The following is a 25,542-nucleotide window of genomic DNA, read 5'->3' as shown; positions in this document are numbered from 1 at the left end:
TGGCTAGGGATTTTTTTTTCCAGTTTCCACGCAGCCACAAAGACAAAAAAAACAACTTACAGTGAAGAGGGAAAAAATTTTTTAAAAAAAGAGGAGATTCTCAGATGATAAACTCATTCCAGCAGCTGAGTATTTATAAGGGATTCAAAACAAAATAGGCTGAGCCGGGGTGTAGATGTGTCTGTCCCCCTGGAAATAACACCTCGCTCAGCAAAGATGCCCTTTGACTTCAGTGTGGCTATCTGAGGAGTCAAGTGTTGTTCAAAGCACTGATGCACACCACCCCTGAAATGCATCCAGCTCTGTGAGAAATAAGCTGAGACCACAATGCAGCATCCCTTGAATCTAAGTCTTAAAAAGATAGCCACCCTCAGAAGGCATTCCTGCGTTGAACAGTGAAAAACCAAACCGCTCTGCTTTGCATCAGGATGCCAGAGTCTGAAGCATTTGAAGCTTTCCACACCACTGCAAGAGGCAGAAGAGAGTGTGCAGACAGGAGGGCAGGAAAGCACGGAGGTTTGCCAATAGTAGAAAAGCTGAGCCTGTTTAACTTCACTGAATGACCAGCGAAAATCTTTTCTCTATGGACAGATTGAGACAGGAGTAGACATCTTCTGAATTTTATTGGGCAACCTACACCACCAAATTAAGGCTTTTAAAATGAATCTTAGGCTAGTTACAGAGCATCTGTACCAGAGATTTGCAGTAGCTTTCAGTCGTGTCCCCAGGGCATGTTGGATGTGGCAGAGCCGGGTGTGTTAGAAGAGATGCCCATAGGTCTGGACATTGCCTCCAACTGCAGCCATGCTGGCTCCTAGCCCAGGTCCCAGCAGGCACCTTGCTGTGCTTCTGGCCTGGCTGAAGCTCCCACGGTTTGTCACCTCTTAGCAAACAGGGAAACGAGGAGGTCCTCTCCTTAGTACCTTACTCTGCAGGGCTTAGCTGCTGCCGTTGGTTCTCCCCATTCCACCCTGATGGTGGAGAGATGCTGAAAACCACCATAAGAACCACTAGGATGAAGCTCTGGTCCTTCAGCCAACAAGGGACCCCAGAAACCTGACAGCCAGAGAAAATAAAATAATGGATACATGTAGGAGCTGGGTGGATGCTTTCAATACCTAGTTCTCAACAAGCAGAGCAGTGTGAACTCCTGGAAACACTGTCCTTCCCACTCCCCCCCCACAGAGTCCCACAGGTCTTCTTTCTGGGACCATCCTAACTGTGACCCACAAGTAGAGACTGAGCTACAGGAGAAAGCTGCCCTGGGAGACACACCACATGGGCAGTAGAGACGGAAAGGAGATTCCTCCTGGGAAAACAGACACAAATGCAATGACTGATCAAAGCCTTTGAAATGCACTGTTCAGCGAGAACACACCTGGGGAGAGAAGATGTTCGATGAGACACACAACATTTCCAGAAAAATTTTAACGTGTTTCAACTCATGCAATTTTCAATGGGAATTAGTGCCAAGTGTATGGAAGAAATTCATGTATTAGCCTTCCCCACACATCCCACTGCTGGTGCTGGCTACAGCCAGCTCATATGATTTGAAGCTTGATTTATCCTCAGTGCAAAGTCCTGTTTAAAATTCAGTAAGACATTTATTTATTTTCAGACACAACCTATTTCCCTAGCCTAAAGACTGCCTGAGAGGCAACAGATAGTTCTGCCTTGAAATGTGATATGGCAAAAGCCTGGGTGATTTTGGCTTGTCTCAATATTGTGATCACTGTTGGGAAGTAAAAGTCCTTCTGCAAGCTGCAGGGACAGTGTGTGTGGATTATCACATGAATTTCCTGGCCCCTCAATTCCACGTTGAGTAGGAGTGCAGAGAAGAGCAACACGAGCTTTTAGGGCTGGCGAAAGCTGTATAAACCATGAGTGGCTTGGTGAAGAAATGACTAACTTGTGAGCCAGCCCCACCCAGTCTGCAAATGCCCGGGAGGTGTGAACACCGCAGAGAAGGGGGAATTGGCACAGGGTGTGAGAAGAAATCAGTAGAGACAATGTGTGAGGTGCATTTTTGAAGGTCACAGTCCAGATCTAGTCCCACTTAGAGGAGACAGCGGAGACAATCCACTTGAGCATGCTCATTGTATGCTATAAGAGATGAAGATAGAAGGAACTGAAGAAAAACAACCAAGGTAGAAAAGGAGAACAACAACAACATTTGCTGAAATGCTCATATTTTGCACAGCAAGAGCCACCAACTGAGAGGTGGGTGATGTGAATGTTTCTCTGTGTTCAATTGCAGAGGATGTGCTTTTGGCTACATTGACAAGATGATTCAGAGCTTCAGCTCAAGCTTTGGCATCTCAGATCTTTGTGCTCCAGAGGTTTCCACATCAGCTACCTTTCCCCAAGGTGGCCACATGTCATCATATGTGGCAACACAGACCTCCAACACATTAAGGAGGACAAACAACTAAAAGGACCTTACCACTGATAGATAGATGGAAGGAAAGTAACAGAAGACCAATTTAAAATTGCTCTGGGCCAAAACTTGGTAGAGGAGTACTATGCATCTCCCATGCATCTACCCCAGGTTTTCATCCTGAGACACTGTGTAGATCCAAACAAGGCCTGGCTAAGTGCAGAGTTGAACAGACCAGTAAACCCAAGGTCTCCATCTCTGAACTCCCACTCCCCTTCCTCCTCTGCCACTAATAGCAAGTGTCTGGTTTCAAAGTCTGCCACTCAAAAATCCCCGTTTAAGTTGTGGTTTTCATCTCCCCCTCCATGGGTTTTCTTTTTAATTCAGCACGTTGCCACCACTTGTTGAGGGGACCTGGTTGTTTGCTCCTTCCTGCTGTTTGTTTTCCTCTTTGCTTTCTACATGGCGTTGATGGCAGAAGGTGTAAGTAAGCATGCTCGTCATCAACAAACACGGGGCAGGTGGAGGTCAGCCCAGCATCAGACTCCGTGCCTGGTACGGTGCTGCATGGTCAAGAGCCAGCTTAATACCAGCATGGTGAGGGGAAAGCAAAGAACCAGGTATTTTTTGTTTGGGTTTTGTTCTATTTAGTCAGTCTCCACATTGAAAAAGGTAATTCATGTGGGTTTTCAAACTACTGGAGACCCAAGATGCTGAGGTGTGCTTAGGAGATGTGATTTTTGTATGTGCAACATAGATGTCATTAAGAAAAATAATATCCCTGGCAGGGAAGGCTGGAGAGGATGGGGCAGGGGGGCAGGTGGAAGAGGAGGAAAGCTGCTAAGCTAAGAAAGGATGAGCTAATGATAACATAATTTCCTAAACCAGCTACTAATTAACCATAACTCTGGAGCTTAGTACTGTGAACTGACTCCATCATAACCCAGAAATCACCCTGTAACCTGAAAAACAAACAAAACAAAAAAGGCAACAGCAAATTTTTCAGTGACAATGCTAGCCAAAGAAACTAAATGTATTTTATAGCTTTGTTTTTTTCTCTTCCCCACCCCCATACTTGTAGATTACATGCCCAAATTTCTTGTGCACACAGGAGACAGGGCATGGGCATTTTTTGGCGTGAAGTAAAACATGAGAGGATGCAACTAAAGCATGGAGGAGATTCCCTTTTTGTTGCTGTTGTGGCACAGAGATGAAAAGTGCCCAAATCAGCCTGTTGAGCAGTCCCAAAGTGTTGCCCACACATATGAGTAAGGAGGAGGAAAGCCAAACACAAGCACCTTCCCTTGCCTGGCTCACCCTTCCTTGTGCTTTGAGTCATCTGCAGCAGTCAGGTGCACTGAGGTCAGCCTGAAGGGTATCAGGAGGAAATACAGTATACTGAATAGTGACAAGGGTTTGGGCTGCAGCTCCTATGGTCCTGACCCCTTTCTCCCATGCCAGCAAGATGTCTACATAAAATACTCCTTCGACAGGAATAGCTGTGTAAGAGGCAGGGCAGGAAGGAGCTAACCCCTTGCTCAGTTAGCAGGCATTGCCTACATCTTATTTTCTGCAGTGGTGGAAGAAGCCCACTCTTCATCCTGCCCCCCGCATTACATCCAGATGCCAAAGGCATCTTTCTAAGATATTATGATAAAAGAAGTCCAAATTCTCAGACACAATAAGGTGTGCTGTGGCACAGCTGCAATGCAAAGCAATGCTGCAACACGAAGCAGCCAGTAACTCAGTAAAGTCAAAGAGAAATGAAGAAGAGTTAAACAGCTAAATATTTTGACAAACTTGCATGAAGCCATAGATATGAAGTTCAAAAAGCTGATGTGCATGTTGGGGGATGACAAGAGAGGAGGGAATGTCACCCAGGGCAGATCAGAAAGAGAAGAGAAAAATAAGCCTGCCCAAAGTTTCTTTTTTAATGCTGGACCTCATATATTAGTAGTGTAGTATCGATGGCTTCAGGTAACAGAGATGTTGAGCCAAGGGAGAAGTTGAAATGTTGAACCAGGGACATGACAGAAGCAGTACTTTCAGGAGATGGGGAGACAAGTTGCTTGGAAGGCTACAGAAAAACAAGGCAATGCGGGGTGAGAGGAGGGGAAACCTCAGGCTTTGCTGTTTTGGATACACAGGGAAAGAAGAAGCCCCCGTGTCAGTGGGGTGAGCTAAGCCCCTTTCTTCCTAGCATTATCACATCATACATTGGGCTTGTCCTCATGCTTGCTCTTCTCACCATGCTTTTCTCCCCAGAGCACTGCTAAGGAGAAAAGCCACACAGCTAGGCTGGGAGCACAAGAGCTTTGCCCATAAAGGAAAGGAGATGGAGGCTAATGAGGACCTAAAGCCCCCTTCTTTCCACTCTCCTTGTAAACCCACACCTGTGCATCCTGGCTGTGCTAGCAGCCAGTATTTTGACTGAGATCTTTCTCTTACACGAGTGAAAGAGCTCACCTGGATAGCATATTTGGGAACGCACAGATGAAATTAGCCTCATGCAGAGGAAAATCACTTGGCATTAGTGCACTTGAACGTGAGCTAATAAACCCTGTCAATCTTCACAGCTATTTCCTCTCCATCACTCAGCGCCAGCTCAGACCTGCAAAAGGAGAGGACGCAGGGCTCCCGGCTCCAGCCCAGCCTCCACTTTCCAAATGCTACATCCTCCAGCTGAGAGGTAAGCAGTGCCTCTCAGCATCCACCTCAAACTGCTGCTCATACCATGCTCTTCATATGTTTTAACAGGAGCAGCATGAGAGATTACAGCTCACAGGGGGATTGTCAAAGCACCGGTTCGAGGAAGACTGACTGTGCAGCAAGACAGTGAATCAAGAAAAAAAAAAAAGGCTTGGTTTCTCTTTTTCACTTTCTACTTCATTGAGTAGTGGAAAGAAAAGTGTTTCCATCATGCAGGCCTCCTGAGTGTCCTCTGTGACATTTAGCATTGCCATCGTGTCTGTAGGCAGCCAGATCCTTAGCTCCCTGCCAGTCACAGCTCTCCTGTCTTGACAGAATGACCTTCTCTTCTACCACAGCCTCCACCCCCAGCCTCCACCTTGTCAGACTCTCCCACCACCAGTGCCTTCTGTAGCTGGCTGCAGCCTGACCCTTTCTCAATCACATTTTTAGAGTTGTCTTATTTATTCCTAGAATTTATGTGGTGTTGCAGTATAGCTTTATTTTTTTAAGATGGGGTAAATATTTATTGGAGCATTTATGTTTTTGTTCTTGCATGTCTTAAATCTGAAAACCAAAATGAAAAAATGATCACAAACAGAAACTTCAGGCACATCTCCTTCTCATAGGAGAGCAGAGGTGGACTAGTTTGCGGCTCACCCAAGGGTTGCTCACTGAAAACAAGTGTGGGATTCCTGGCTTTGGAAAATGCTGAACTGTTTCGTATCAGCTTTGGGGTTTTCTTACCCAGAATGGGTCCTGCCAAGCCTCATACACCACACAGGAGCTTCATTTTTTTGCCCACTGATCCATCTTCCCCTTTGGATGATAGATATCTCATTTGTTGTCATCCTGGCATCTCTCTTCTGCCTCAGGACCAGATCCTGTTGGACACAGTTATGGGCATGTCTTGTGTAGAGGGCTCTGGAGCAGAGCAGAGGCTTCAGCCTGTGCTGCAAACATCCTCCTCATACAGCAGAGCCCGGAAGGAAGCACATCCACCACCCACAGACATCTCCATCACAGTGCTCTGCCATGTGTGAGGAAAAGTATGTGGATCAGTGATCAGGGCATTATTCCGGAGTATCAGAAACCTGAGCTCAAACCCATGTTCAGTGAGTGACTTAGGTGTGCTCCTGCCATAGGCAGACAGCCCTGAAACCCTGCTAGGCAGAAGCCTGATGCATTTGTCTCCTCCTAAAAGGCAGAGAAACGCTAGGGTCCTTTCAAGGATCTGGGATTCATTTTCAGAAATGCTTTAGGTATTTAGGAACTACTGGGGTTAAACAGCTCAAATGAAAAGTGCTTTCATTTTAACATGTCTTTTGAAAAAGAAAGATCAAAATCATGTCTCCTGAAAGCTTATCTTTTAGATTTTGAAATAGGAGATTCAACCAAACCAGCTTGTTGGCTTTTTTAACTACTTTTTTTTTTTTTTTTTTTTTTTTTTGGGGGGGGGGAGTGCGGAGGGTGTGTGTGGTCCTAAAACACCTCAGTTTGAATGAAAAAGTGTTTTCCAAAGAAACTTCAGGTCAGAAATTTTACACTGGCTCTTACTCAAATTCAGAGTTGGTTGTACGAAGTTCTCCCTTTCTCTCTAGAGAAGACATGGCACAAAAAAATAGGTAGTCTTATTAGACGAGAATGCTGACACTGGTTCCTTTGACATCAGACAGTCCTGACAAGAGGCAGAACAGGTCATGGTTGAAGAAACTTTCCTTTAGTGACTGATGACTCTTCCCATTACACCTCAAGAGTGCAGCACTTAAGCAAAAGCTGTGATTCTTTTAAAAGTATAATTTTCACTAATAACAGTGGAGGAAAAAAGAAGATTCAAAATTTGATTGGATTTGCACCAAGAACAGCCTCAAATAAGCCCACCGGGTGGTTGGACGTGCCAGATCTTTATTTGCCAGTGGACCAATAAATTGGCCAGCAGGGCCAAATGAGGGGTCAGCAAAACCAGCTTTTGAAGCAAAAGCCTGAAAAATGTGTTTGCCACTGAAATTCAATAAGCAAAATAAAACAAGAGCTTTCTCGTTCCCCCTTGAGGTTGCGAAAGAACTAGCAATGACACTGATGTGGCTAAAAGCCATGTGCATCTCCCTAGTTGCCTGTGAAATAGCAGGGGGCTGCCATGGGGCCACCCGGCGCTTCAGTCACACCTCATTCACAGGATCTCCTTTCAGCACGACTGTCCTCACTCTTGCTCTTTCACACCCACTGCCGAGCAGACCCACAGGTCTCATGATATTTACCATGTGGCCTCATTCACTTGCTTCATGCTGAGATACTACATCATTCACAGGGCCAGCAAAAGATCCCTGCTTTTGTGGGATGATGAAATCTCTTGCCACTGAGAACTGCTTGACTATCCCCCTTCCCCAAGAAAAGGAAAGAGAAAAGGAGAGGAAATGTTTGATACAGCATGTGTCTGCATTTGAGGAAGGTGGAGCAGATGACGAGGCTCTCCAGGGCTCATACCCTGGTTTTCCCCCTTTTTCATCCTTCTCACTTCAGTAAGACCTACTCAAACGCAATACAACCTTCCTTAACACAGTAGGACCTAAAATCATACTTCTCTTGATCAGAGACTGTATGTTAGTAGTGCCCAGCTCAGTCATGGCTTACATTTTAATTAGAATCTCTAACAGCAAAATAATAAGAGAATAATCCCAGTGAGTGCTTTGCTTCTGGCATCTGGAGATAATACAGACATTTCAGGTGTTCCCTAGTCTGAACCCATTTATTCTTATTTTTCATCCTGCAGCATCAGCTATAGGTCCTTAAATACCCTCATAAATAAGCATGATAAAAGAAGTTCATTCCCCTGAAGAGGTATGGTCATGGGTACGTACCTCACTGCCTACATTTAAAGAAGTGAATGGGCAGGGGACAAGTCAGTGAAGGAAGCTCTGAAGGAGCTTTTCTCTCTGAAGGCTGCAGGGTGCTCAGACCTCTGACTTTGGGACCAACACTGTGTGGCAGGGAGTCCTTTTCTCCAAGGAAAGACCACTGTCAGATAGCCTGGCCACAAAACCACTTATTTTCTTAGCTTTTTGGATTGGGACCTACCTTTGAGCTGATTCTGGACAACAATGAGAACAGTGGAGTTTTGGCCACCAGTTTGGACCATAGGAGACACCCTGAAAGCACCAGTAATAACCAGTCATCCTCTGCTGCCCTGAAAGCAGTACCAGCATATTTAAAATACATTGAGCTTTCTTCTTGGGGCTGATGTATTTAAGTACTACTCTTCAGGCATTTCTGCCTTTTGAACCCCAAGGCATTTATTTCTAAGGCTAACCTTCAGTGGAGTGCATTAGTGGAAATCGAATCTGCACTAAGGCCAGTTGTGGATATACAACTGCATGAGACATCAAAGCAGGAAAAAACTCATATAAGGATTTAAAGCCTCTATCAATGTTATCAGAGCCATTTTCGTATGCACACAAAATTATTACAGTTTTGTTTTCTGATATGATAACACTGCAAACAAAAGCTGAGTATCCAGCTGGGAAAATTTGGGGGGGGGGGGGGGGGGAGGGGAGAAAGAAAAAAAAAAGGGGGGGAAGCCAAAAAGTAATACCTACACCCACACTTTAAACAGTTGCAAAAAAAGCTTTGCTTAACTGGCTTAGGCCAATCTTCCCTGCCAGTAAACTAGGCAGGACTGTGGTTTAACAGTTTTGCAGATGCCGTGAGGTAAAGAGAAAGCACGCGGCTCCTAAGACGTTCATGGTGGTGGCCTCATCTCTCTCTGTCTCTCTTTTTCTCTGATCTGTTAACTGGAGCCTTCAGTGGAAGGATGGAGAAGTACGGAAGTGAAGATGATTCATCAGTACCTGCGCATGTAGATTGTAACAAACGAACGATGCAAAGGGAGTCTAAAATAAAGTTACGTGAAACGAGAGTGAAAACCAATCTGAGTGGGGTGGTCTGTTTAAAAACACTTTGCTATGCAGTTTGGGCTCATGGGTATCACAGAGGTCAGCAAGTGTTTCCTAGCTCCCTGGGATTGCTGAGTTACGCTCCCAAAGTGCAGTTTCTGATGGATTTGTCCACGAAAATCACAAGTTTCTGAAGAACTGCTGAGCGCTGGCTGACTGTTAGCTGAGCACGATGCTTTCTTTGAAGGTGCCAAACTGCACTAAAAGTATTTAAAGGCACAGGAAATGTTTCCTTTTTCCATTTAGGCAATTGTTGTCCGTGCCCCAGGGATGTCATATGAGCATGAGTGGGAGGGTTGCAGACCCACATGGTAGGAGAAAAGTTAAATAGCTCTGGAGCTGGCCAAGCATCCTGCCTCCCATTCCAGCCAGGCGCCCCCAGTAATCTGTCAGCTGTCCACTGCCTGCTAGGGACCAGCATCATTAGGTACATGAAAGGGGAAAACAAACATGCACAAAACCCCAGAAAACAAAGCAAACAGGATTCATGGTCTAGTGGTTAAAAGGCAAAGGCTGGGGAGCTGGGAGAGCTGGCTTCTCTCGCAGGCTGTGGCACTGTAACTCTCGTTGGTTAGCATCTCCTCCCTGTGTCTCAGTTCATCCAGCTATAAAAAGGGGCTGATTACCCCTCCCTGTATACATTAGGAGGGCTCCGAAGCACCTACAGCCTAATCACTGTTACAGGTTATTCCAGCCTTGGCAACCTGGGAAAAATCAAATCTGATTTATACAGTCGACTCTTTGCTGGCACTGACAAACTGGTAGAGACAGTCCTGTCAAGTATCATATTCTGAACTTAAGTTTTATACCATTCATTCCTGTCACTTTTTTTTCCATGCAATGGGAGATATGTATTGCATATGCTGACATCCCCTCTGCCTGTGAGACAGTATGCCAAAATGAATAAAGCCAGGGAGTTTCAGCCCCAGAGACAGGCCACAGCAGAGCTTCCCATGGGTCTGCTGCCAGTGGGACCCCGATGCAGAGGTCATTGGGTGGGAGATGTGTTCACAGCTGCAGCTTCCCAGTACAGCTTTTCCCTAGTTTTGTCCCCTGTGTCACTAAACCTGACACAATGCCACATTGCACATTGAAGATACCATCATGCCATGGTAACAGCAGTGTACACAGACGAAGACATCCTTGAAATGGCAGAAGAGGGGAGACAAGCCCTGGCACATCTCTGTTGGTTAGACCTGGGGTTTATGTTTGTGTTGGTTTTGCTCACACCCTTTAACCAAGAGAGCTAAACCAGCATTATTTATTGAAGATCTAAACCAAGCATAGCATCTGCACATGTTAGTTTGTCTACAGGGCTGCAACAGTCACACATCACCCTATTCTTACCCATGACAAACCCAGCAGTACCAGCAAACATTCAATTTCTCCTTCAAACATATTGTGAATTCCAGCCCCAAACCTTACCTGTTTTACACCTCTCTGAATTTTTGAGCCTTCTGAAGTATTTCATTAAGGGATCTAAGGGATTTATAAGCTCAAAATGAATAGGCTTCTTTATAGAGATCTCTTCCTTGGTGTGTTCTTAAGGTCTGGCCAAAACATTTCTCTCTTGGTGATCACTACAGGCTGCCCAAGGAAGTGGTTGAGTCACCATCTCTGGAGGTGTTCAAAAGACATGTAGATGTGGCCCTTAGGGACATGGTTTAGTTGTGGATTTGGTAGTGCTCATTTAGCAGTTGGACTTGATGATCTTAAGAGTCTTTCCCAAGCTAAATGATTCTACGATTCTAAAGTGACAATTGCATAAATTTTATGGGAAGAAGCATGCACCTTCTGTGGAAAAAAAAAGAAATATCTGTCAATAACATGAAAACGTTCAAGTCACCCCACAAACTCTGAAAGCATTCCATCTGAAATCCAAACCTTTCAGTTCTCAGCCTTTTCCCCCCTTTTTTAACAGCAGAAAGACATTTTCCATGGAAGACTTGGCAATAAAAACCAACCCGCTTCCTGGGAAAATTCAATCATACATATTACAATGGGAGCTGCAGGGTACTAATAGTGTATAAGGTACACAATAACGTATTAATGTCTGTCTTTATTCAGGTGTTTAGGATCTTGACTGCCTGAGGCAAAGGTCCAAATAGGCACTGGAAAAAGCTACTTCTTTACATGCTTACTGGGAAGACACCTGGACCTGGATTTATCCCGTCTAACAGCATGGGCTTGACCTCCTTGCCCACAGCTGGGTGTGAAGCACCACTCTAGATGCCCTGTGTCATATTTGCCAGTCTTGGAGGATGGCTCAGGTACCCACGGTCTCTCAGGAAGTGCATGCGTATGTGAAGGAAACAGAATTAGCCCTAGGTTTCAATGAGGTGTTAGGAGTGTGCATGTCTTCAGCTCCTGCTGTAGGTAACAGAGAAACAAGTACTTCTATCCATGACAAGGTGAGTCTCAGGTTACTAGGAATACATTTAATCTCAGTTTACACATCTAATAGGCTAGGGTGCTTGTCTAGAGTCCCCCTACAGCCAGTGGAAAGACAGACATTTCAGGGCCATTGAACACAGCTACCTGAGACACCTTTATTAGGATGGTGGGATGTACTTCATGCATCCATTCATGGAGAGAGCCAAGACAGCCAACTTCATTTGTGATAAACCACAGTATCATTATTTGGGATGAAAAAAATTCTGGAGATCACTTGATCCAGCCCCTTACCCAAAGCAGAGTCATCCCTCAAGTCAGATGAAATTGTTTAGGGTCTCATCTGGTTGAGTTTTGGACATTTCCAAGGATGGAGATTTCACAGCCCCTACACGTCTCTCTTCCACTATTTGGCCACCCTCAAGGTGAAAATAAAAAATGTCCATAATATCTTATTAGACTTTTCCTGGCTGTTGCCTTAGTCCTGTTGCTGTGCACCTCTGAGAAGAGTCTGGTTTTGTCTTTTCTGCACACCACCACAAGGTAGCTGCAATACCTAAAGTCATAAGGTAAGTGATCTTGAATCTTTTCTTCTTAAAAATGAGCCAGCCCAGCAACCCTAGCTCCTCCTATTATACCGTGTGCTCCTGTCCCCAGACATCTTGCTGACCCTCCACTGGGCTTTTTCCAGTATGTCAATCAAATATTTGATATTTAATGTTAAAGCATATACATTCTCTTCTAGCTGTCCACTTGCTATATAACCTAGAAGTCCTAGATGCTCTGGGCAATCCCTTACACTCACAAAGGATGAACTCAGACCCTAATGATGAGTGAGTTTCCAAAATAAGTGTTTCATTCAGAATAGCAACTGCATTTCAGTTTACATTCTACTTGACAGCACTTCTTTTATGAACTCGAAGTAGACAAGAGCACTGAAGATCTCTTAAAAAGCTTATTTCTACTGTAGGTGCCATAGAATTTGTGACTGTTCATGAGTGAAAGCCCCTAGGGGAATAGGTAGATAGGTTTGTTCCACATCACTGATAACTGTTAAGCCTTCAGAAATCTTTGGATCAAAGGCCTCATAGAGGTCACTGTAATACTATTCTTAAAATATGATTTCTCCTGCCATTAGTTAACAGATCGGTACTGTGTAGCTCTGAGGACAGAGGAAAGCTTTACAAAAATGCTTTCTGAGATGCCCAAATGACATGACTTTTTCTCAGAAAAGGAGGTAGAGATAAACAAGCAGCGGCATAAACAGATAGATCACTTTGCATGGAAAGAGGAAGCAGAGGACTGTAAAAAAAGCAGGCTTGGTAATTATATAGTCATTTTATTGCCAGTAAAAAATGGGAAGGGAGAAAAATTTAAAAAAGGTGCCTTCACTGGAATGAAAAACTGGGTCTACTTGCCTACCTAAAGGGTAATAATAGCCATTCTGGGAGTGCTAAACTCTTTGAACTGTGTCTAAGTACCACTTCTGTTTATTTTAAGGAAGGAAACTGTCAGGTTCTGTTTGTTCGTAGTGAGCCATCCACAATGTGCCTGATGCATGCAGGACTAGTAAAATAGTGGCACATCAAGTGTAGGAAACAAGAGGTTTATCATGGGATTAGTCTTACAGAGATAAAAGTAATCACAGAGTTGCTCAGGACTTCTTGTTTGCTGTGAAACTTGACTACAGGAGGTGATGGGTCTTTTCTTTTACAGCTCTTTCTGGTTGAAGAGGGAGGGAAGTGGGTTTAAAATAAAAACCGCTCATCTCTCCCTTATTTTGTTCATCCCCATCATTTGGTACTTTGCAAAGGGGCAACTTTTTTTAAGGGATCATGTTTCTACCTTGCAACAAATCCCAGTCATGATTTTTATGGGCTAATTGCATTCCTGAACAGGTCATGAACTCTGGTCTGTTTTATTTCTATTCCTGATTTTAATTTTAATTTTTAAAAAGTAGTAAAAGTGAACTGATGCAACTAAGACTATGCTTTTACTTGCAGTGCATATGTTATGAGGCCAGTCATTTACTGTTTCAGGGAATCATGTGTTTTATAAACCAGCCGGCTCAGCTTTTTAGCTCATCATCTTGTGCCAGAGTTCCTTTATTTATGGCTCCAAGAACAAAAAAAATAAAAAGAAAACTATTTTTGGAGGAGTTTTAGCTTACAACACACAGTGGCAAAGTGTCTCAGGGATACCATCCACAAGCCAGAACATTCTTCCACAGTTCATTTATACCTTTTTCTTTGAGCTGCTACATTGCAGACTGGGCACATGCACAGCTCTGGGGAAATGCTGTCTTATAGCATGTAGGTGGATCTCCAGCTAGCACCTGACATGTTCATGAAGCTTTGGACTATCCAGGCACCTAGGTGAAGCATGAGATATGTCAAGTCTTATTTCATGCATGTATCTACATCTGAGCTAGCTATACAAGACCGTTTAGAGCCAGTAGGGAGAAATGAAGACTCAAGAGGAGGAATGAAGCTGACCTGTCTTGAGCCACCTCTCTGGGGTTTGATACAGTCTGACCCATGAATGAAGCGTGAGTCTGGAGAGCTGAGCACTTATAGCTGTACGTTCAACCAGCAGCATATGGTAGTGGTTGAGACAAGCCTCTGTTTCACAACACATGGAAAGAGGATGCTCCAGTGCTTATTGAGAGCACTCTGATACAGGATGCCCATTACAGTGAAGTTCTGAAACAAAATCTTTAGTCCAAAAATGGAGCCAGAGAGAGAGAGAGCATTTTTATATTCTGTACTGGTAAATGTCAGAGTGCCATTTAGTTCTAGTGATGCCTATCAGAAAGGTGACTGGGACTTCCCCTGTTTTGCACTGGTCCTTTCAACTCTCAAATCTCCTGGTCAGGAACTGTCTATTTAATGATTCTTTCTGTTGATGAGTCCTGAAGCCCTGATCACAGCAAGCAAAATAGTACCATACAACACAGCAATAACAAAATTATGTACATTCAGATATGTTATGTGTTGGATGAATGCATCTCATCTAAGTTGAGATGACTACGATGCAGGTGCCTACCCCGAAGTGAATGTCTAGGATATCATTATGGTCTGAGAAGACGTAGTCATTGTAGTCACAGAAGGAAAACATTGGATATGAAGGAGGTAAATCACAACCTAACCTCTACTGGCCTTGTTTGGTTTTTCTCCATTTACTAGCAAGGGATCCTAGGTGGTTGGCTCAAGTGTAGATATCTGCTTTACAGATGAGAAGTTTTGGTCAGGTAGCTCCCACGTTTAGTCACACAAGGTGGCAAGGGACTGTAAGGTCCGCCCATTCTTGTCTCCACATCCTTTGGATAATTTCCAGAACTACTGCTCAGAGTAAATTCCAAAGCAGCAGTGGCAGGTATGAAAAAAGGAGTTAAAGCTGTGGCTCTGCTTGCCCCATGAACTGACCAAGTGAGTGGAATTGGTGTGGATGATGACAGGCCTTAGATAAAGGAGTGCAGTAGCTTATCTCTTTCTGCAGAAGAAATGTAGAGGAAATAGGATGCTCCAACAAAATTCTGCTAAATATTGACCTAGATACCTAACAAAAAAACCTCAGCAACTTGTCCATACTCAGAGACCTATGAAAGGCCTTTAAGGAAAAGATTTTTTCAAGTCCTTGTTCTAGCACATACAAGTTCTTTGCCTGATAAATGCTTTTTAACGCTTGTGCAAAACCAAAACAAACCAGGGCTAAGCACCCTCATAAATCACTACAAGTCAGCTATCTCCTTCCAATTCTGTGAACACAAGGGGAAAAAATGTTAAAGATGTAATGTTGACAAAACAATGAATTAAAGACATAATATGGAATAAAACAATGAATCCAAAGCAAATTCACTGCTGAGGTGGCCCGATCACAATGTGAAAGGGAAGAGTATTATTTCAGAAATTAATACTATAAAATAATAAGTTCTTGCAATCTCCTCATCTCTGATGACAGACAGACAAGATAGGTAAGGCAGACAATTCAACATGCCTTACAACTCGAGCACCTTCTGCTGCTCCCCACAGTCCCTCTTTGCAAAAGGATACAACATTTGTATGACTGATGGTACAGCTAGCACTACAGCACTCTGTTTTGAGAGAAATATGAAGTTTACATTGAGAAAATCTCCGCAAAATTACAAAATGTGAAATATACCCTGCCAGCCGGCAGACTTTTTAAACCTACTTTGTGCTGCAATGGAAAATAGATTCTGGAGGAAAAAAAAGAGAGAAATTATTGTTTTGCAATTATTATTTTTTGTGTTGACTTCTTTACTTTTCTCCCTACTCCGGGGCATGGTCAGGTGAATACATTTTCATAGAGCAGCATAAGTGTTGGAAAAGTATTTGTGCTATGGTCTGTCTTGTTGTACTTTAAATCAGAGAGTTCAGACCCTTTTAGCATTGTGTGAAAACAAGCTCTGCTTGTAATTCATATCCATGAATAATCACATGAAAAGCAATTAGATGGCCAAAGGTGGGGTCCTGTAGCCTATGGATGGATGAACAACACCCCATCAGGTAAGCTACACTATGAACTCCCAGTCTCTCTCCCGTACTGGGAAAAAGGCCACTGTATCAGTTCCATCACATGTTTCCAGCAAGGTACCTCGCCACAGGCATAGTCAGCTCTCATCCTCTGCATCAGTGCTTTCTCTCGAATTTAAGCCTCACCATTTTTCCCTTCTTGTTGCCAAGAGGCTCCTTTTCTCCCTGCTGTCACAGACAACAGACATAACCTTCAGCATCACACAGAAAATCAGATTTTTTGGCAGTGCCTCTACCACGAAGATGGATGCAGGTAACCAGGCTCCCCACCACCACGTCCCTAAAAACCACTGCTTCTTCAGCCACCTGGGAACACTGAGGAAGCCATCCGGGGCAAAATTCAGATGGAAATATTAGTGAACTAGCTTATTTCCAGCCAAACATTCAACGTATTCAGGTCATGCCTGCCTGCTTCAAGGAAAGCAACTGTTCTGCAAGCAGAGGGATATCAGGAGAGACAACAACAACAACAACAAACCCCACCAACCACTCGTCTGCTGAATCAAAAGCCAAAGACAGGCCTGGCCCTTCCCTTCAGAGGCCTGAAAGAGAATGAAGGGAAAGTCTGAGACTTCCTGCCTTTGTAATGAGTTTACTAATTAAATGTTAATTGTGGGCCTTGACTGACCAACATTTAAATGAGGCCTTGGAGCCAGGAATTGGGCTATTGTGGTCAAATTGTTTATATGGACAGGAAAATGCCTTTCTAAACATTGGATTCCTGCACTCTGGCCAAGCTCTGGAGGAAGTTCCACGTGCAGCACTGCCGGGGCTCGTGCCTGAGGACTGCTGCCGCGGGGCCGCCCTGTCCCCAGCCACCGAGTAATCGCACATGCTCCTGGGTGCCCCCAGCGTCCTCCTGCTTCCTATGACAGTATTGGCTTTGATGGGGACCCAAAAAAGGCAATGTCCCTCTGGTCATCACTGGGCCGGTTGAGTGGGCAAGTGATGCCAGTGCCAAGGGGTGCTCTTCTCCAACGTAGACAGAAGGTTCCCCACCTTGTATGCCGTGGGTGGCGATTAGAAGATATTTGTGCCTTAAACTGAGATTAGAAGTGGTTTGTGGCAGGAACTCTGTTTTTTTTCATCTGTGTTTAGTGCAGAAAGCAGCAGTGTGGGACTGTGCCTCAAGACTGGTGCTCGCAGTCCCAGCTGCTGTCAAACAAGTAAGTGCAAAAACCCTTTATGCTTTAATGCTTCCCTCCTTTCTTTACTCTTGTTGATAGCCTCCATATATTTAGACTGGCTGTTGAAACACGTTACAGCCTGAGCTCTGATGCACCCTTCATAGTCTGGTTGAGTTCATCTCTTTGGGACATTCAGCAGAGATTTGAAACAATGAATCCAACCAGTTTCCTTACTCCTTCACCTTCCTTTTTATCTTAATTTCCCCTGACAGCTTGAAGAGCCTTTTTCACACCCATCACTCACATCACCTGTTGGTCCTTATCCAAATCCTCCTGCTAAGGAGCCATGGCTACTTTTCAGCCCTTGACCCACTTGGATCAGCTGCTCAGCTCCCATTGTTCCTTCTGGCTTTGCTTCACTACACATCTCAAAATCCAATGCAAAATATGCTAAGCATCCTATTAGTGTCTATGTTCCATTTCAGAACCACATGCCAGGTAGTTTCTGCAGAATTCATGCTTTAGCTAGCCTTTGTGGTCTTGCATTTCTCTAAAAGCATTTCAGTACAGTAGCATGATATGATGAGGCAAAAATTATTTGGGGCGCCAGAAGCCTGGGAGTTGCACTCTGTTTCCGGCGTATCTATTTCTCCCCTGCAGTTTTTGACCATGTTTATTAAAATTGACCACACCACCTTAGACTTGGTGACTGTGATTAAGACTCATCCCCACCAATGCTGATAAATTTGGCCTGGTGAATTCTAGTTGAACTTTCAACCTTCTGCTGAGCTTCCCCTTTTATTTGTGCATTTAAGTTGTACCTTTGTATTGTTGGTAGTTTAGATTTGAAAATATATTTGACCATTATATCTTGTGGGGGGGAGGAAAAAAATACTCCCCTGATTTACCAATTAGCCTTCTATTTTATTTTAGAAATTGATGTCAGGGAAGTGAAGTGATAGCCTAAGCCATGCTGAAAGGTTCTATTAGTTTTGGGGTAGCGACGGTGTTAAGCAATTCCAGCTTACCTGGGAAAGGTCAGATGAGTCCCAGCGATAAGGCTCACAGCTGAATGTAGTGCTTTATTGTGGAACAGCTTCAAGCTGTATTAGCCAACAGTGACTTAAACCAGTAAACTGGGTTCCCATCAAGTCCAAATTAAGCTCTTGTACTGAAAGGTCCCACTGGATTTCAAATACTGAGAACTGCAGCAAAACTTAACTTTCCTGTCATCTCTCACCCTCAAAAGAAAAGTAAAATTTGGGTTTGGGTTTGGTTTGGTTTTAGTTTTTATTCTAGGTTAACAATGAAGATCAAGAGCTTCTATATCCATGGAATATGAGGAAGCAAAATTCCCCCACATTGTCCCTGCTTTTGGAAACAGCAAGAGGCCAAAGCATAGCAGAAAGCATGATGAGAAGCCCCTAGTGTCCCTCAGCTTCGGGATTTGGTTCTGCATCAGTGGCAGTCCTATGCTACCACACTCTGAACTCCTCTTTTATAAAACCGTTTTGTTACCATCAAACAAAATTGTAACCTGCTTCAAGCAGTTCCTCTCAGTTATTTTGCTGCAGTATATTCCAGTTTTACATGAAGATGCTCTGGGCAGTGCTTGCTGTAATATGATCTGGTCATAATGTCGGCCAAATTCTCCGCCAGGATGGGTCGATACAGCATTGTTAATGCCAAGGAAGTAATTTACTGGAATTACTGGTTGTCTGATCTCTTCTGTTTAAGGAAACTTTTCTTCTATTAAGAAACTGTTTCCTATTTCCTCCATGTTTGGGAGTAACACATTGATTTCAGTGCAGCTACTTCTGGCTAGCAGAACTGCCTCAGATGAAATGAGCTATATGTATTCCTACATGTCCATTTTTTTTGCAGAAGAAATAGCTTATGGTTTTTTGTTAATGATGACCTTCATAGTCATGCATGGTTGTAAAAGCTCAGGGCAGCTAGGAGGAATTATTGCCACCACTATACAGACGAGCCACTGACCTACTGGCATCCAAACTCATTGCAACAAATTTTGGACACTGAAGTGAAGCATCTGAGTGAGGTACATAGTCAGCTCACACTTCACCTGCCATGAAAGGGATGGGTGGAGGTGGCAGTGTCTCAAGCAGCTGTGGTTAGAACTGCAAAATCCTCTGTTGGAGTCTCTAGTGGCAGATGTGCTGCAGGGATGGGTGCAGAGGAAGCACAAACTGCAGCAACAGCTCTCTTGGTTTGTTGTGCCTGTCATTCAATGGATATTCTTTGAAATTGTTGTTGTTTATGATTTGCTTTTTTTTAGGGTTGGAGAAGAAGAGAGAAAATGCACAACAAGAAATGTCCACTTAATATTCCTGAACCCAATAGATATCTTTTGACTGCTTTCTGTGTAAATATATGTATTGTGGTTGCTTGGAACCTGATTCCCCTTGTGCTAGAGACAGGTAAATCTTATTTTTCATCTACAAACCTACCCATAAACTCAATGAAAAACCCTGGAAAAGGTACATGGCAAGGAATAAAGGCTGTTCTAGCATTTAATGAGTTACCCTCTATCTCTTAACACCTTACTTCAGCTTTCCAGAGAGAGGGCTTGTGTTCAGTGATTTATTGCCATTAATTTGTTGCACTTAACTGAGTTACCTAAGCAGGGCTGTAGCCACTGTCAGTGGTTCTGCGTGTCACACAATGCCACTCCTGGGACCCATTCACTTCTGTCTCATGTCTTGATGAAGTTACTGCTAAGATCTACATCCAGGTAGAAGTTGTGCCAAAGAAGCCAGGCATCTTGGGTGATGAAAGGACATTGAATTTTCCTTCCTGATCTGCAGGCTGGCTTTGTAGGGCTGAGTGTGAATGAAGTGAGAAAAATTAGATCTCAGAAATGTGGTGGTGGAAGAAGTGAGATTTGGAAATTGTCTCACACATCAGGCGAGGGAGGTGGCAGGCCAAAGGTGGCTCCTACACAGTTAACAGTGGTATGTTCAAGCTTCTTCCAAGAGGGGCAGGGGTGAAGGGAGGACTGGGGGTAGCTGCACGACCCACAGCTGGGTGGAAGCTGTCCCAGATAAGGAGGCAGCAGACAGGAACCTACCACTAAGCACTGCGCTGGAGTACAACTGTCAGACTGGGATAAATCCATGGCTACGAGCATTACCCATGGCTGTCAGTGTGCTCTACACCACAGGCACCCACACTCCCTGAAGACACGACAGGAAGGTAGGATTCAGAAAATGCCTGCTTGAAAAGCACCAGCCCTAAACACCTGGGCCACAGGAACACTATAAAGCCTCAAAGCAGCCACTCAGTCCACAACACAGCTGAGTTGTTTGGGTTTCCCCCATCTGAGGATGCCTCTTAGCCACTGATACACCAGCATGAGCCTAAAGGATGGTCTGCAACCTCAACCAGTTCTCTCACTGGCTCCCAGTGTAGCTAAGCTCAGAGCCTCAAGGACAGTGAAAGCATCTAACCTTGCTGACACCACATCACTCATGCCTGAAGTTCAAAGTGAACTGGCATTTTTACAGATCCGATCCCAGGTGCCTCACAGTCACTACGCCGTTAGGAGGTTTTAGCCTCATTTCCCAGGCAGGGAGGGAGGCACAGGGAGGTGGAAGATGGTGGCACAGTCCTGTGCTACCTCACAGAGCAGGAGGAACCCAACTACAACAAGGCAGGTTAGGGATACCCTCTGAGAAGCAGGAGTATTTCCCTGGCTGGAGCAAGATAATGCCAGTGTTCCATGGCTTTCCATAGCCAAAGGCAAAGCTTGGCACCCATCTGGGTACCTCTGCATGCCTCTGCCTTGGCTTGAGAAGGTATCCTGCTGAAGAAAGGTATCAAAGCAAACCCCGTGTCAATCTCCCATACTAATTTCCTAGCAGAACTCACAACTATTTCCAACTAAAATCATTAAATCAAAGGCAACTGTGAGTAAGTAAACAGTTGTCACAGGACCCTTAATCTCAGGAGAAGGAGGTGCTGGCTGACTGCCAAAGAGATGTTGCCTGAGCAGCAGGAATTTTTCCTCCAGCAAGCGTAACCCTAACCCTCGTGAATTTTACCTCATTTTGTAGACATATAAAGTTCATATTTGCACTGCCCATCACGAGGGCCTCATTTAAGTATCTCACCTCTTAGGGAGTGTAAGGTCAAGAGACTGATGAGCACTTCAGACCACCTACCACCAGAGCTGTGAGACCCTCATTCCTCTTACAGTCAGTGGAGAAAAATAGTCACATGTCAAACAGGCTACCAGTTGTTATAGATAAGCAAGGCCAACTCCAGACTGTGGTGTCCTGCATGTGGCCCATGGACATTACCTGCCTAGGTCAGACCCCAATCAATCCCATCCCAGTGTCCTTCTCCATCCAAATCCCAAGCCAGAAGATCAGGACACCATGAAGAAGAAATAAAAAGCTTCACAGCAGCTATCAATTAAATATTCTGTGACCCCCACCTTGTTTCCCTTCTTAGGGAAAGATGGAAGAAATAATTCTGTATTAAATCTTCTCTCTACACAAAAGAACAAGTTTAGACTCCTCAAAGGTTTTGGGAAACTCTGGTTACTATTCTCAAATCGTTCTAGTCAGCAACAAAATCAAGAACAGGGAGAGGAAAACTAAAATGATGCCTTTTTTTTTTTTTCTTTTTTTGGTAGTGAATGTGAAGTGACCCAGAAAATCAATTATTTGCTCTAATATAGAGTTATAATCCTCTCTAACAGCTAGAGTTTAGTTTAAGCCCTGAAGTACAAGGTTTAATATGGCTTCCAATAGTTTTATTGTCTTTAATTATGGTTTGTATTGTTATCCTTGGTAACTGTATAAATAGCCAATCCCTTTTTTGATATAGTTTGCTTAGGGGAAAAAGTACATGAGATGACATTGCCTGTGCCTTTACATTGTTCTACCTGTTTCACAGTGAGAACTCCTAAGTCTAGGCCAATTTCACCCATATTTAACAGAGAAGCAGGGATACCAAGTTATTAAGTCCTGAAAAGCTTAATTGTAAGAGTAGCCTAAAAGTAGAGCAGTGTCACCACAGAATGAATGATGCCAGGAAAGCTGTACAGAAGGAAAACTTCATAGAGGTCCAAATATGACAAAGATTTGACCAACATTTGCACTTTATAATATGTTAGAGAATACACCTGAGAAACTAAATCCACAGAGCCTTCTTTTACTTTATTTAGGCCAAGCTATGTATTTTATAATCTTGTTAAATCCTGCACTTAGCAATTTTCGGTAGTAAGTCGTTCCCCAGGTTAGTTGCATGTGGATAGTACAAGCATGATCATACAGATGCTTTAGATGTACCCTTTATGTCTCAACCCAGTTCAATAGCATGTGATTGATAGTGAAGGATGGAGACTTCTCTGGATAGTTCTGAAAAGATCTAGAGATTTTCTGAATCATATGTGGTTCAACAGAAGTCATTCTCATGGAATAAGTTAGATATATACAGTCAGAAAATAATTTCTGTAGCATTTAGAAGGTGGAAAAATCAGAGGGATTGAAGAATTTATGGAAGGATGCACTTATATTGCATGTTCATTTGAAACCTGATTCATAACTCATGCGTTTTCTTGCATGCCTTCATTCATTTTGCACCTACTTCCTATGTCAGTTCCAATTGTGTCTATTACATTACTGTCCTACTACCTTCTTGTTAGCTTACTTTCTATATTTTAAAATGCAATGCACACATTTAGTAGGTACATGAGTAGCCTTAACAGAAGTTAATTTAAACAGCATACATTTGCACTGGAGGTCTCTCTTCCAAATACCTGCCAGGCCAAGTGCTGTTTGGTTTATGTGAATTAATGGCATCACCGCCTAAGGTACAGAAGCTCTGAGAACTCATCTGCTGCACTGTAATGATTCTGTTCTTATTACACTATGATGATTAAGGCTGCAAGTTGAAAAAAGTATTTAAGTGCACATTAAACATACGCTTCAAACTTAATGGTGATACTAATAACAACACTTCCAATTGCATAGCTATAAAATAGTGGAGAGAGTCTGGATTACCTACTGGAATCATACATTTTTGTCCTAAATTAGAGTGCAATGAAAGATGAGATAAGATGAGATGACATGAGATGAAATAGATTTATACCAGTTTCTGTAGTACTAAGTTTTCAGTAGTGACCACAGGACAGTAGTTTGTAATTCTTATATTTTAAAGCTATTATTAAAGTAAACCATCTGATTTGACTTCCTGTTCCATCTCATCCAGTCAGGCCAGTATCTATCTAGCTGGTAATATGCTGGACTAACACATTTCTCCCTGGAAGGTGACTCAGTTTAAATTAAGTAGCATGCATCTGGAAATGGAAATTCCATCATTCTTTCCTGTAGTTTCTTAAGCAGCTTCACAGTTAAAAAGATATGTGCCTTGTTTCTAAGATGATCACATCTAGCTTTCATATCCATGATTCTTGTTATCTACTTTCTGACAGATTAAACTGCCCTTTCGTATCTTGCATTTTCTCTGTTACACAGTGTAATCAAAGCATTTCTCATTCTTTCATACAGGCTAAATAAACCAATTTCTTAATTTCTTACACCATCAAGCATTTCCCCCAAGCCTCTAATTCTTTCAGTGCCTCTTTTCGGTGCCCCTTCCACATTTACAGCACCCAACCCAAAATGGGAGTCCCACACCACATGCACAGACCTCCTGACCTGGGGGAAATCAGACTCCTGATCTACAGTAAGAGACTCTTCCAAAAGGTTCTGGCTTAGCCAAATTTTTTTTATTATTTTTTTTTATTATTTTGCAGACAAGCTTTTTAAACCAAGATAGTACAAACAGATACCAGGGTAAGGGAGCAATGACACAAGCAGTTATGCTGGCAGTTGTGAAGGTGCAGCAAGCATTTGCAGGGGGATAGCAGCAGCCTTGTACCTTAGCCACAGCCACAATGTCCCATCTGACTGTGTCATCAGCTGACTCCATCAGGGCAGCTCACCTGAGGAAAACTTGGGCTAGCCAATTGTTGTAAATTACATCAGGATAATTAAGCTTTGATTTACAGATGTCATTTTACATAGTCATTTTATACTTGGTAGAATGTAGTTTGATTACCCCTTACTGTTGCCTTATCTTCAATAGCTACAAATGCTATTAGCAGTTATGCAGCAACTTACTCACTTTTAACAATATAACAATAAAGCGTATACCATGGTTAACCATGCAGGAAATGTCACTTGCAAATTATCATTTCCAATTATTCAGTATTAATTTAAGGGACACGGTTATCAGTCCAGTTACAATTCTTTTCTTTCTGTGACCTTCCATTTAATAACTGAAGATTTCTTTTCTTTTCTTTTTGTCTTTCTTTTATTTGTTCCTTTCTTTTTTCTTTTCCTTTCTTTTCTTTCCTGTTCTTTTCACTTTTAATTTATTTTCTTTTTTCTTTTCTTTTTTCTTTTCTTTTTTCTTTTCTTTCCTTTTCTCTTTTCCTTTCCTTTCCTTTCCTTCCTTTCCCTTCCCTTCCCTTCCCTTCCCTTCCCTTCCCTTCCCTTCCCTTCCCTTCCCTTCCCTTCCCTTCCCTTCCCCTTCCCCTTCCCCTTCCCCTTCCCCAGAAATCATGTGCTTGTTTCTTAGACATATTTCATACCTCTTTTCTAAAGAGCAAGTGTTGTGAAACCACAGAAACGGCCTGACCAAGTTTGCTGAGAGGAAGTTGATGTCCATTCAGGAAAGGCTGAGAAGCCTATTTGTGCACTGTGTGAGATTCCAACAACTGATTTAACCGTCTAAAGATGACTGGCAAATAAACTGAGATTTTTTCGGAAGAGGAAGGGAAACAAGATCCAAGAAGCCAAGTTGTTGGGACAGCACTGTATTAATTAGCCTGAAAGCTCTAAGAGCCCCAGTGGTTATCCAGGCTGCCCAGGGCACAAAACTGGCTGAGAACAGCCCTGCTGCTCAAAACTGCCTCCAGGGACCTTCTGCCCCCATGGCACCTGCCTCCCCCTCCCTGGAAGAAGTCACGAGCTTGGAGAGAAGGAGCTTCTTTCCTTCTCTCTACACTAATTCTGGAGTGCCCCATCTTGGTCCTTATCCCCCAAGGTCTCTGCCACAGCTCTCAAATTTGTCTGTGATTAATTTGGTAGCACATCTCTACTCAGCAGAGCTGGAAGGTATCTGGGTCATGTTTCTAGGAGGGATAAAACCAGGCTCTCTCAGGGCTGAACTATGAGCTTTCACTTCCTAAATGACTGTTCAAACCAGTGGGCTATTAAGCAAAGGAGATAATACACCACTGGCTGGGTTTTCAAAGCAAAGCAGCTAAAACAGCATTTTGTGAGGGCCCTGATCCTATTAGAATATTTTAGGCAAACTCTGAGAACACCCACACAGTCAGAAAACCGAAGTCCTTCTCCATCTAGCCCGGGATCCCAATGGGGATTAGGCAAAGGCCAGCTCTCCCACTGCTAAATTAAGTG

The 25,542-nt window shown here is 43.4% G+C and overlaps 1 long non-coding RNA gene across 1 annotated transcript in view; it reads left to right on the top strand.

Annotated features, from left to right (window-relative positions):
• Nucleotides 1–8,597: 8,597 nt before the first annotated feature.
• Nucleotides 8,598–25,542, top strand: part of LOC308066612 — a 28,557-nt gene continuing 11,612 nt past the window's right edge. The window contains exon 1 of the long non-coding RNA XR_013929220.1: nt 8,598–19,524. This is a non-coding gene — a long non-coding RNA (uncharacterized lncRNA). The remainder of the gene's footprint in view (nt 19,525–25,542) is intronic.

Source organism: Falco punctatus, assembly GCF_963210335.1.
Source record: "Falco punctatus genome assembly, chromosome: 6".
Taxonomy (NCBI): domain Eukaryota; kingdom Metazoa; phylum Chordata; class Aves; order Falconiformes; family Falconidae; genus Falco; species Falco punctatus.
This window is presented reverse-complemented; position numbering and strand designations above follow the sequence as displayed.